Source organism: Triticum urartu, chromosome 5A (genome assembly GCF_056163025.1).
Source record: "Triticum urartu cultivar PI428250 chromosome 5A, HENAU_Tu73, whole genome shotgun sequence".
NCBI classification, from domain to species: domain Eukaryota; kingdom Viridiplantae; phylum Streptophyta; class Magnoliopsida; order Poales; family Poaceae; genus Triticum; species Triticum urartu.
In genome coordinates, this window is record NC_141877.1 from 388,129,972 (window position 1) to 388,143,518 (window position 13,547).

At 43.8% G+C, this 13,547-nt stretch overlaps 1 pseudogene; it reads right to left on the minus strand.

Moving 5' to 3' along the window:
- Nucleotides 1-9,949: 9,949 nt before the first annotated feature.
- On the minus strand, nucleotides 9,950-10,410 carry LOC147971515 (ethylene-responsive transcription factor 5-like; annotated as a pseudogene).
- Between the last annotated feature and the right edge of the window lie 3,137 nt (nucleotides 10,411-13,547).

Genomic DNA, 13,547 nt, shown 5'->3' on the forward strand with positions numbered 1-13,547 from the left:
GAAGACGTACGACTACTTCCTCTACATCGTGTCAGCGCTTCCGCAGTCGGTCTGCGTTGGGTACGTAGACAACACTCTCCCCTCTCGTTGCTATGCATCACATGATCTTGCGTGTGTGTAGGAAATTTTTTGAAATTACTACGTTCCCCAACAGTGGCATCCGAGCCTAGGTTATTTATGTTGATGTTATATGCACGAGTAGAACACAAGTGAGTTGTGGACGATACAAGTCATACTGCCTACCAGCATGTCATACTTTGGTTCGGCGGTATTGTTGGACGAGACGACCCAGACCAACCTTACGCGTACGCTTACGCGAGACCGGTTCCCTCGACGTGCTTTGCACATAGATGGCTTGCGGGCGACTGTCTCTCCAACTTTAGTTGAACCAAGTATGGCTACGCCCGATCCTTGCGAAGGTTAAAACGGAGTCTATTTGACAAACTATCGTTGTGGTTTTGATGCGTAGGTGAGATTGGTTCTTGCTTAAAGCCCGTAGCAGCCACGTAAAACTTGCAACAACAAAGTAGAGGACGTCTAACTTGTTTTTGCAGGGCATGTTGTGATGTGATATGGTCAAGGCATGATTTTTACTGTATGAGATGATCATGTTTTGTAACCGAGTTATCGGTAACTGGAAGGAGCCATATGGTTGTCGCTTTATTGTATGCAATGCAATCGCGATGTAATGCTTTACTTTATTACTAAACGGTAGTGATAGTCGTGGAAGCATAAGATTGGCGAGACGACAACGATGCTACGATGGAGATCAAGGTGTCGCGCCGGTGACGATGGTGATCATGACGGTGCTTCGGAGATGGAGATCACAAGCACAAGATGATGATGGCCATATCATATCACTTATATTGATTGCATGTGATGTTTATCTTTTTATGCATCTTATCTTGCTTTGATTGACGGTAGCATTATAAGATGATCTCTCACTAAATTATCAAGAAGTGTTCTCCCTGAGTATGCACCGTTGCCAAAGTTCGTCGTGCCCAGACACCACGTGATGATCGGGTGTGATAAGCTCTACGTCCATCTACAACGGGTGCAAGCCAGTTTTGCACACGCAGAATACTCAGGTTAAACTTGACGAGCCTAGCATATGCAGATATGGCCTCGGAACACGGAGACCGAAAGGTCGAGCGTGAATCATATAGTAGATATGATCAACATAACGATGTTCACCATTGAAAACTACTCCATCTCACGTGATGATCGGTTATGGTTTAGTTGATTTGGATCACGTAATCACTTAGAAGATTAGAGGGATGTCTATCTAAGTGGGAGTTCTTAAGTAATTTGATTAATTGAACTTGAACTTATCATGAACTTAGTACCTGATAGTATCTTGCTTGTTTATGTTGATTGTAGATAGATGGCTCGTGCTGTTGTTCCGTTGAATTTTAATGCGTTCCTTGAGAAAGCAAAGTTGAAAGATGATGGTAGCAATTACACGGACTGGGTCCGTAACTTGAGGATTATCCTCATTGCTGCTCAGAAGAATTACGTCCTGGAAGCACCGCTGGGTGCCAGGCCTGCTGCTGGAGCAACACCAGATGTTATGAACGTCTGGCAGAGCAAAGCTGATGACTACTCGATAGTTCAGTGTGCCATGCTTTACGGCTTAGAATCGGGACTAAAACGACGTTTTGAACGTCATGGAGCATATGAGATGTTCCAGGAGTTAAAGTTAATATTTCAAGCAAATGCCCAGATTGAGAGATATGAAGTCTCCAATAAGTTCTATAGCTGCAAGATGGAGGAGAACAGTTCTGTCAGTGAGCATATACTCAAAATGTCTGGGTATAATAATCACTTGATTCAATTGGGAGTTAATCTTCCAGATGATCCCGTCATTGACAGAATTCTCCAATCACTGCCACCAAGCTACAAGAGCTTCGTGATGAACTATAATATGCAAGGGATGAACAAGACTATTCCCGAGCTCTTCGCAATGCTGAAAGCTGCGGAGGTAGAAATCAAGAAGGAGCATCAAGTGTTGATGGTTAACAAGACCACTAGTTTCAAGAAAAAGGGCAAAGGGAAGAAGAAGGGGAACTTCAAGAAGAACAGCAAGCAAGTTGCTGCTCAGGAGAAGAAACCCAAGTCTGGACCTAAGCCTGAAACTGAGTGCTTCTACTGCAAGCAGACTGGTCACTAGAAGCGGAACTGCCCCAAGTATTTGGCGGATAAGAAGGATGGCAAGGTGAACAAAGGTATATGTGATATACATGTTATTGATGTGTACCTTACTAGAGCTCGCAGTAGCACCTGGGTATTTGATACTGGTTCTGTTGCTAATATTTGCAACTCGAAACAGAGACTACGGATTAAGCGAAGATTGGCTAAGGACGAGGTGACAATGCGCGTGGGAAATGGTTCCAAAGTCGATGTGATCGCAGTCGGCACGCTACCTCTACATCTACCTTCGGGATTAATATTAGACCTAAATAATTGTTATTTGGTGCCAGCGTTAAGCATGAACATTATATCTGGATCTTGTTTGATGCGAGACGGTTATTCATTTAAATCAGAGAATAATGGTTGTTCTATTTACATGAGTAATATCTTTTATGGTCATGCACCCTTAAAGAGTGGTCTATTCTTATTAAATCTCGATAGTAGTGACACACATATTCATAGTGTTGAAACCAAAAGATGCAGAGTTGATAATGATAGTGCAACTTATTTGTGGCACTGTTGTTTAGGTCATATCGGTATAAAGCGCATGAAGAAACTCCATACTGATGGGCTTTTGGAACCACTTGATTATGAATCACTTGGTACTTGCGAACCATGCCTTATGGGTAAGATGACAAAAACACCATTCTCCGGTACTATGGAGAGAGCAACAGATTTGTTAGAAATCATACATACAGATGTATGTGGTCCGATGAATGTTGAGGCTCGTGGCGGATATCGTTATTTTCTCACCTTCACAGATGACTTAAGCAGATATGGGTATATCTACTTAATGAAACACAAGTCTGAAACGTTTGAAAAGTTCAAAGAATTTCAGAGTGAAGTTGAAAATCATCGTAACAAGAAAATAAAATTCCTACAATCTGATCGTGGAGGAGAATATTTGAGTTACGAGTTTGGTGTACATTTGAAACAATGTGGAATAGTTTCGCAACTCACGCCACCCGGAACACCACAGCGTAATGGTGTGTCCGAACGTCGTAATCATGCTTTACTAGATATGGTACGATCTATGATGTCTCTTACTGATTTACCGCTATCGTTTTGGGGATACGCTCTAGAGACGGCCGCATTCACGTTAAATAGGGCACCATCAAAATCCGTTGAGACGACACCTTATGAACTGTGGTTTGGCAAGAAACCAAAGTTGTCGTTTCTGAAAGTTTGGGGCTGCGATGCTTATGTGAAAAAGCTTCAACCTGATAAGCTCGAACCCAAATCAGAGAAATGTGTCTTCATAGGATACCCAAAGGAGACTGTTGGGTACACCTTCTATCACAGATCCGAAGGCAAGACATTCGTTGCTAAGAATGGATCCTTTCTAGAGAAGGAGTTTCTCTCGAAAGAAGTGAGTGGGAGGAAAGTAGAACTTGACGAGGTAACTGTACCTGCTCCCTTACTGGAAAGTAGTACATCACAGAAAACTGTTTCAGTGACACCTACACCAGTTAGTGAGGAAGCTAATGATAATGATCATGAAAATTTAGATCAAGATACTACTAAACCTCGTAGATCAACCAGAGTAAGATCCGCACCAGAGTGGTACGGTAATCCTATTCTGGAAGTCATGCTACTAGATCATGATGAACCTACGAACTATGAAGAAGCAATGGTGAGCCCAGATTCCGCAAAGTGGCTTGAAGCCATGAAATCTGAGATGGGATCCATGTATGAGAACAAAGTATGGACTTTGGTTGACTTGCCCAATGATCGGCAAGCAATTGAGAATAAATGGATCTTCAAGAAGAAGACTGACGCTGATGGTAATGTTACTGTCTACAAAGCTCGACTTGTCGCGAAAGGTTTTCGACAAGTTCAAGGGGTTGACTACGATGAGACTTTCTCACCTGTAGCGATGCTTAAGTCTGTCCGAATCATGTTAGCGATTGCCGCATTTTATGATTATGAAATTTGGCAGATGGATGTCAAAACTGCATTCCTGAATGGATTTCTGGAAGAAGAGTTGTATATGATGCAACCGGAAGGTTTTGTCGATCCAAAGGGAGCTAACAAAGTGTGCAAGCTCCAGCGATCCATTTATGGACTGGTGCAAGCCTCTCGGAGTTGGAATAGACGCTTTGATAGTGTGATCAAAGCATTTGGTTTTATACAGACTTTCGGAGAAGCCTGTATTTACAAGAAAGTGAGTGGGAGCTCTGTAGCATTTCTGATATTATATGTGGATGACATATTACTAATTGGAAATGATATAGAATTTCTAGATAGCATAAAGGGATACTTGAACAAGAGTTTTTCAATGAAAGACCTCGGTGAAGCTGCTTATATATTAGGCATTAAGATCTATAGAGATAGATCAAGACGCTTAATTGGACTTTCACAAAGCACATACCTTGACAAAGTTTTGAAGAAGTTCAAAATGGATCAAGCACATAAAGGGTTCTTACCTGTGTTACAAGGTATGAAGTTGAGTAAGACTCAATGCCCGACCACTGCAGAAGATAGAGAGAAAATGAAAGATGTTCCCTATGCTTCAGCCATAGGCTCTATCATGTATGCAATGCTGTGTACCAGACCTTATGTGTGCCTTGCTATAAGTTTAGCAGGGAGGTACCAAAGTAATCCAGGAGTGGATCACTGGACAGCGGTCAAGAACATCCTGAAATACCTGAAAAGGACTAGGGATATGTTTCTCGTATATGGAGGTGACAAAGAGCTCACCATAAAAGGTTACGTTGATGCAAGCTTTGACACTGATCCGGACGATTCTAAATCGCAAACCGGATATGTGTTTACATTAAACGGTGGAGCTGTTAGTTGGTGCAGTTCTAAACAAAGCGTCGTAGCGGGATCTACATGTGAAGCGGAGTACATAGCTGCTTCGGAAGCAGCAAATGAAGGAGTCTGGATGAAGGAGTTCATATCCGATCTAGGTGTCATACCTAGTGCATCGGGTCCAATGAAAATCTTTTGTGACAATACTGGTGCAATTGCCTTGGCAAAGGAATCCAGATTTCACAAAAGGACCAAACACATCAAGAGACGCTTCAATTCCATCCGGGATCTAGTCTAGGTGGGAGACATAGAGATTTGCAAGATACATACGGATCTGAATGTTGCAGACCCGTTGACTAAGCCTCTTCCACGAGCAAAACATGATCAGTACCAAGGCTCCATGGGTGTTAGAATCATTACAGTATAATCTAGATTATTGACTCTAGTGCAAGTGGGAGACTGAAGGAAATATGCCCTAGAGGCAATAATAAAGTTATTATTTATTTCCTTATAATCATGATAAATGTTTATTATTCATGCTAGAATTGTATTAACCGGAAACATAATACATGTGTGAATACATAGACAAACAAAGTGTCACTAGTATGCCTCTACTTGACTAGCTCGTTAATCAAAGATGGTTATGTTTCCTAACCATGAACAATGAGTTGTTATTTGATTAACGAGGTCACATCATTAGTTGAATGATTTGATTGACATGACCCATTCCATTAGCTTAGCACCCGATCGTTTAGTATGTTGCTATTGCTTTCTTCATGACTTATACATGTTCCTATAACTATAAGATTATGCAACTCCCGTTTACCGGAGGAACACTTTGGGTACTACCAAACGTCACAACATAACTGGGTGATTATAAAGGAGTACTACAGGTGTCTCCAATGGTACATGTTGGGTTGGCGTATTTCGAGATTAGGTTTTGTCACTCCGATTGTCGGAGAGGTATCTCTGGGGCCCTCTCGGTAATACACATCACATAAGCCTTGCAAGCATTGTAACTAAGATGTTAGTTGTGAGATGATGTATTACGGAACGAGTAAAGAGACTTGCCGGTAACGAGATTGAACTAGGTATTGGATACCGATGATCGAATCTCGGGCAAGTAACATACCGATGACAAAGGGAACAACGTATATTGTTATGCGGTCTGACCGATAAAGATCTTTGTAGAATATGTAGGAGCCAATATGGGCATCCAGGTCCCGCTATTGGTTATTGACCGGAGACATGTCTCGGTCATGTCTACATTGTTCTCGAACCCGTAGGGTCCGCACGCTTAAGGTTACGATGACAGTTATATTATGAGTTTATGCATTTTGATATACCGAAGGTTGTTCGGAGTCTCGGATGTGATCACGGACATGACGAGGAGTCTCGAAATGGTCGAGACGTAAAGATTGATATATTGGAAGCCTATGTTTGGATATCGGAAGTGTTCCGGGTGAAATCGGGATTTTACCGGAGTACCGGGAGGTTACCGGAACCCCCCGGGAGCCATATGGGCCTTAGTGGGCCTTAGTGGAAAGGTGAAAGGGCTGCCCATAAGGGCTGCGCGCCTCCTCCCCTCCCCTAGTCCTATTAGGACTAGGAGAGGTGGCCGGCCACCCCTCTCCCTCTTTCCCCCTTGGGAATCCTAGTTGGAATAGGATTGGGGGGGGGGAGTCCTACTCCTTCCGGGAGTAGGACTCCTCCTGCGCCCTCCTCCTAGGACGGCGCCCCCCTCCCCCTTGGCTCCTTTATATACTGAGGCAGAGGCACCCCAGAAACACACAAGTTGATCCACATGATCTATTCCTTAGCCGTGTGCGGTGCCCCCTGCCACCATATTCCTCGATAATACTGTAGCGGAGTTTAGGCGAAGCCCTGCTGCTGTAGTTCATCAAGATCGTCACCACGCCGTCGTGCTGATGGAACTCTTCCCCGATACTATGCTGGATCGGAGTCCAGGGATCGTCATCGAGCTGAACGTGTGCTCGAACTCGGAGGTGCCGTAGTTTCGGTGCTTGATCGGTTGGATCGTGAAGACGTACGACTACTTCCTCTACGTCGTGTCAGCGCTTCCGCAGTCGGTCTGCGTTGGGTACGTAGACAACACTCTCCCCTCTCGTTGCTATGCATCACATGATCTTGCGTGTGCGTAGGAAATTTTTTGAAATTACTACGTTCCCCAACAGTTTGCACCCATAAGGACGATCGGTTATCTCCCAAGTTTCATTTGCTAAGATGGCATCCATCTCACTACGGACCGCTTCCTTCCAGTAGTCAGCATCTTCAGATGCATAGACTTCTGAAATATAACTGGGAGTGTCATCTATGAGATACACAAGAAAATCATCACCAAAATACTTTGCAGTCCTCTGTCTCTTGCTCCTAGTAGGAACTTCATTGTTCTCCTCCACAGGATTTTCAAAGTGTTCCATCAAAATGGCAAGTTCAGTAATTGTAACTGGTTCTTGAGTCGATGAACTAGGCATCTCCTGATTAGATGAGTTAGACATATCCTTCATGGGAAAGGTATCTTCAAAGAAAGTCGCATCATTCGAGTCCATGATCGTACCGACATGCATGTCAGGTACCTCAGATTTTACAACCAAAAATCTATAACCAATGCTATGAAAAGCATATCCCAAGAAAACACAATCCACGGTCTTTGGTCCAACCTTCCGCTTCTTTAGAATTGGCAATTTGACTTTCGCCAAACAACACCATGTTCGTAGATAAGAGAGCTTTAACATTTTCTTCTCCCATTCTTCGAATGGAGTTATCTCTTTGTTCTTTGTGGGAACTCGGTTTAGGACATGACATGCCGTCAATATCGCCTCCCCCCACCATGCCTTGGAGAGACCTGATGTGTCTAACATGGCGTTAACCAAATCAGTTAGAGTATGGTTCTTTCTTTTGGCCACCCTATTTGACTGAGATGAATAGGGAGGCGTCCTCTCATGGATTATACCATGTTCCGCACAAAAGGAATCAAATTCATTTGAGAAATACTCTCCACCACGATCGGACCTAAGCCTCTTGATCTTTCAATCAAGTTGATTTTTTTGCTTCAGCTTTATAGATCTTGAAATAGTTCAAAGCCCCATCCTTAGATTTCAGAAGATACACATGACAGTATCTAGTGGAATCATTAACGTCATAAAATACTTCTTTTCACCTTTTGACAAAACACCATTCATTTCACATAGATCTGAATGTATGAGCTCTAGTGGTGCAAGCTTTCTTGTTTCCGCAGTCACATGAGACTTACGAGGTTGCTTAGCTTGCACACACTTGACACTTAGATCCCTTGACAGTGGTGAAACTAGGGATTAAGTTTAACTTCGCTAGTCGCGACATGCAACCAAAGTTAACATGACAGAGACGTGAATGCCACACATTTGATTCACTATTGTTGCAAACATGATTAACAACTTTATTGCAAACGTCTGATAAGGATAAACGAAACAGGCCTCCTGACTCATAGCCTTTACCAACAAAGGTTCCATACTTGAATATCATAGAATTGATCCATGATGTACAGCTCAATGCCAGCATCCAAGACCCCAAACTTGGCCTCGAGTGCATCCCACATATCTTTTCCATTATCAATTGACGCATAAGTATCAACTATGTTCTCATCAAGAACACTCAAAAGAGCAGCCTTAAACAGAGTATCCATTTTTTAAAAAGCTTATGCCTGTTGAGCATCATACTCTCTTTCAGGTTTGCCAAGAATGATGCCATAGCAGCTAGGAGCGCTCGTGAATGTCCTCTTGTTCTCATGCTCATACAAGTGGGGAAAGAACCTCTCTTATAAAGAGGTCCAACTCCCTTCGTGGACCTCTAAAATTTATTAGGAATTTCTAAAACTGCTATTGCGCTTGACCCAAAATAGACAAAATTCCAGGGCCCACCCCCACGTTGACGCGCACCGCCATCCCAATCGACGCGCCTGCCCCTACCCTGCTCCTTATGCATGTGCTAAAATTTTGTATTTTCGTTTGTAAATAAATAGTCCCACCTTGCTTTTTAACTCAAATCCGATGAACTTATATACATCCTCCAGTTGCAAGAAAAACAAGTCAGGACAACAACCAAAAGAGGATGAGATATGTGGGTCATCTGTACCCAAGAGAAATAAAAAAGGATCCAAATAAGAAGCATGCGTGATATGCCCAGCTCGGGAGCAGAGGAACATCAAGGAGGAAACAAAAAAGGGACAATAGAGAGAGGAACAGAGAGGGGATCTTGGAACCTCGCCGGCCCACGCTACCTCTACTCGAGTTCGACATATGGAAGACGACGGCTTCGCAGGCAAGCTGGGCCAAGGCAGCTACGAGGCCCATGCTGCAAATGAACGGGCGATTCTCTCGGTCGTCCTGCTCCCGATGGCAGACGATGCCGAAGCCGACGGAGAGGTGGTCGGAGGCGGCAAGCTCCAAGGCGGGTGGCGGCTGGCTGTGGCCTACTGGAGGTGGCTCGGGGCAGAGGAGCGCTCCTCTCCCGGCGCGGTTGGAGGTGGCAGGGAGGCAGCACGGGGCGGCTGCTCCCAACGAGGTGAAGAGAAAAGTGGATTTTGCTTTGAGTAGAGAGAAAGGGGATAAGAGCATCTCCAACAGGCGCCGGTCGCGCCGTGCGCAAAAAACACATATGCCGCGCGCGCATCGGCTGGTTTGGCGCGGCGCGCTGCGCCCGCTCCAGCAACCGCGCTAAAATGCAGCGCGCGTGCCGCTCCAGCAGTGCTCAAAAAAAGCAGCGCGCGCTCATTCTAGGCTAAATGTAGGCATTGGAAAATAGATAGATTGCATAGATTTTAAAATGATACGAAGGTATTTTACATCCGAAACATAGATTGCATAATAATTAAAAACGACAAACGATAAAAAAACGAGATAGATTGCATAAAAAAAACTACTCTAAGTCGCTATCATCACTATCATCATCATTATCCTCCTCGGTGGTGTCGTCCGAGGTATCCAGCCAGATGTCCAACCACCGATCATCGTTCGCCAATGCCTTGTGCCGACGCCTGTCCAACCGCGCCTCGCGGCGCCTTCGCGTGTCCTCCTCGCAACGCCTTGCCCAGTAGGCCTGCTCGTAGGTGACGTCCTCCGGGTGGCGGTGGCGCCACTCCGCCATGACCCGCTCGTCCTCCTGGGCGACGAGGAGGCGGCGCTGCCGCTCGGCGTGCTCCGCACGGTCTTGTGCCGTGTTCAGACGCGGCGGCGGGGCACGGTCGAGCGCTTGCTGGAGCGTGTAGACATCCTGGAAGTTCATCTGGCCGCGCGGCCGGCCTAAGCGCCACGCCGCCGCGTCGTACGCGCGGCCGGCCTCGCACGCCGTCCCGTACGTGCCGAGGCCGAGCCGGAGATCGCCGGAGCGTATCTCCGCATAGTAGCCGCCGTTGGGGCGCAGGCGGACGCCGCGGTAGCCGGACGCTCCTCTGCGGCGCGGCGGCATGGCGGCGCGTCGGTGGCGAGGCGCTGGGGCGGCGGAGGCGCGTCGGTAGCGGGGCGCTGGAGCGGCGCGTGGCAGAGAGATAGAGGAAGAGGAGAAGAGGAGGCGTGGAGAGGCGCGTGGCGCGCGCCGCACTTTATAGGCACGCCGGAAGCGGTGCGCAAAAAATGGCGCGCGAGTTGGCGCATTTTCGCGCGCGCGCAAGCGGTTCCCGCGCGCGTGGTTTTTCCGCCGCCGCTGGAGCGCGGCAAAATGCCCCACGCGCGCTAAAGGCTGCATTTACCCCGCGCGCGCGTCGTTTCGTGCGGCCGTTGAAGATGCTCTAAGAAACGGGATAAGAAAAGTGTGGAGCCTGCGTCCTTGGAGATAAGATAGATCGAGCCGCCATGTACAGTAGTTGTGTATTCTCTCAAAGAAAAAGAAATAGACTGTATAGTGCGTAGCTATGGTATGTGGTGCATACGCAGCATAGATGACTGATGACTGTACAATCACTGCTGATGGCTAATATCAACTTAAACTGCAAGCCAAATTGGCTGCAGAATTTTAAAAAGGGATTGCGAAGAAGAAGACATTACTGTACAAATAATAATACATTCTGATGTTTTTATATATTGTAATTAAATAAATGGATTGCGAAGAAGAAATAAGACATTACTGTACAAATAACAATATATTCTGATGTTTATATATAGTGTAACTAAAAGAATTATGAGTACCTCACATGCTCTATTTATGATGCAAAGTCTAATCATTTTTTATCAATAACAGATTTCTACATTCTAGAAAACTCTCATGGATGCCAAGGAAAAAAGAAAGAAAAGAGATAGAGAGCGATACGCACAAATAACGAAAGAAGAAAAAACATGGAAAACTAAAAAAGCATAGTGAAGCCTATTAGCAAAACAAAGGAATTGAAGATTCAATAATCAAGTTGTAAAAAATGTACACAAGGGAGGAAAAAGTATGCAAATATGGAGCCAACACAAAAAGGCAAAAAATGCGCACGAGAAAGGCATAAATATGCAAATATGCATCCAGAACAAAGGAAAACTAGAATAAAGCAAATTAGATCTAACAGTGAATTGAGGCACATCGGACTATACGATGGAGAATCCTGCATATGTCACTGCAGAATTGGAACTTAGAACAACTATATGACAAGGGTTTCCCAATTAGCATACACGAGAGAAGCATACATGCTTTGATGCCGAACGAAGTATACCACATTTCTATAGTTTTATGTCAATAAATGAAAATAAGCACTAGTTGTATGATATTTTTATTTCCAGTATTGTAATCTAAAGATAGGGTCGTTCATCCGATTTTATGACTATGATTTATGACTCATATTATAATATGAAGAATCTTACTGTTATTTTATCCATTCTTTTTGTCATCATCAAACTTATCATTTACCTAACCAACCTAATTCATGGCAATTGGCGTTTGTTTCGTTGTTAAGCATGTAATTTTTTTCTCACATTGCAACGCCCGAGCAAGTTTTTGATAATTTAGCCGGTACCGTTTTAAGTGATATACAGACAAAACATTTAATTTAAAAAACCTATAGTTTTCGGCAATTAACCCACAATACTACTTTAAGTGACATGAAGAAAATGTTTCAGCTTTTACACAAAGCCCCCTGTAGTTCTCGAAAATCAACCCGCAGTCCGTATCAATTGATTTAAAAAAAAATGTTCATATCTTTTAAATCGTAACTTTAAGTTTGACATGTTATATATGAAATTTAATTTAAAAGATGTGTAGAATCTGAACAGTTATTTTGCCCATTAACTATTGTTAAAATGTTCTTTAGAGTGCAATCATCTATAATCACGCATGCACACGACAGCAAAACCTCGCAGGGAGGACATAAAATTAATTAGGGGTGTGTGTGTGTTATTTTTTACTCCCGTTGCAAGGCACAGGCTCTTTTGCTAGTATGTGTTCTATCCAACTCGCTCAACACGTACACTCTATATGGCAGAACTTATCATACCTGATCATAGTTGATGGACAAAATAAAGAAGGTGGTACAAAAACATATTAGTCTTTATCATGCGCTGCATTACAAATGATAATGACAATTGAATGCATTTTTAATTTATGCTAGATCAATCGTCTTACGAAATCATGTGCATTGTTAATATCCGTTAATTAAAGACAACGCGTGGATGCTTCTGTTCCCTTTGAACAAATGTTCTAAGATGTTACAACCGGAAACTTGATTGCAATATGAAATTTCCTGGCAAAATATTACGTATGAAATTAGGCACTAGAAACCATTTAGGAGATTACTTTGTTTGATCTCTTCTTGGTATTACATAGTACACAATATTCTTATAGTAAAGTGATTGGTACATTACCTTATTTTTGAAAAATTGATAAAATATTCTATAACTTCCCAAAAGTAATTTGGATAGTGTTGAGCTTAACAGGACAATAATAGGGTTAGAAAATAATGCCCATCTTGCTAAACAGATATTTCTTCTAGCAAACATTTTATAGTTGTTCTAAGATGAAATGCACAACATTTTCTTCTAGTTGCAAGAAACAATGTTTTTAGTGTACCATATTATCTTCATGTTGCATGTATTCATGATGAGTGGCAACGTTTTGGCAAAATATTGATTAAGTTCCATTTCACCAAACTTCTGAAACTCAATATGTCCAATTATTAGCAAAGGTCATTGTCGGTGCGAAATAGGCACGGGGTAGGGGGTCTCGAGCTATGGATCTCGGATCAAGGGTAACGGGAACGGAGGAGACGATATTTACCCAGGTCCGGGCCCTCATAATGGAGGTAAAACCGTACGTCATGCTCTTGTTTATATTGATGAAGATGTATCTAGTACAAAGTTGATCTACCTCGAGATCGTAAGTTGTGGTCTAAATCCTAGGGGTATGATGAATGTATGAATATGATCTATCGACTAGCCTGGCCTCGGCTTATATAATGTACCGGAGGCCTAGGATAACAAGAGAGTCGAATACGTCGTTGAAGAGGAGTCCTTGTCTTATCACCAAGTCTTGTGAAATCTTCCTCGTACATGTCATGGACTGCCCGAAGTGGCCCAATAGTGAACCGCCATGGGGTCCTCGGCCCGACCCACCTGGTCGGGAGACGACGTGGTGAG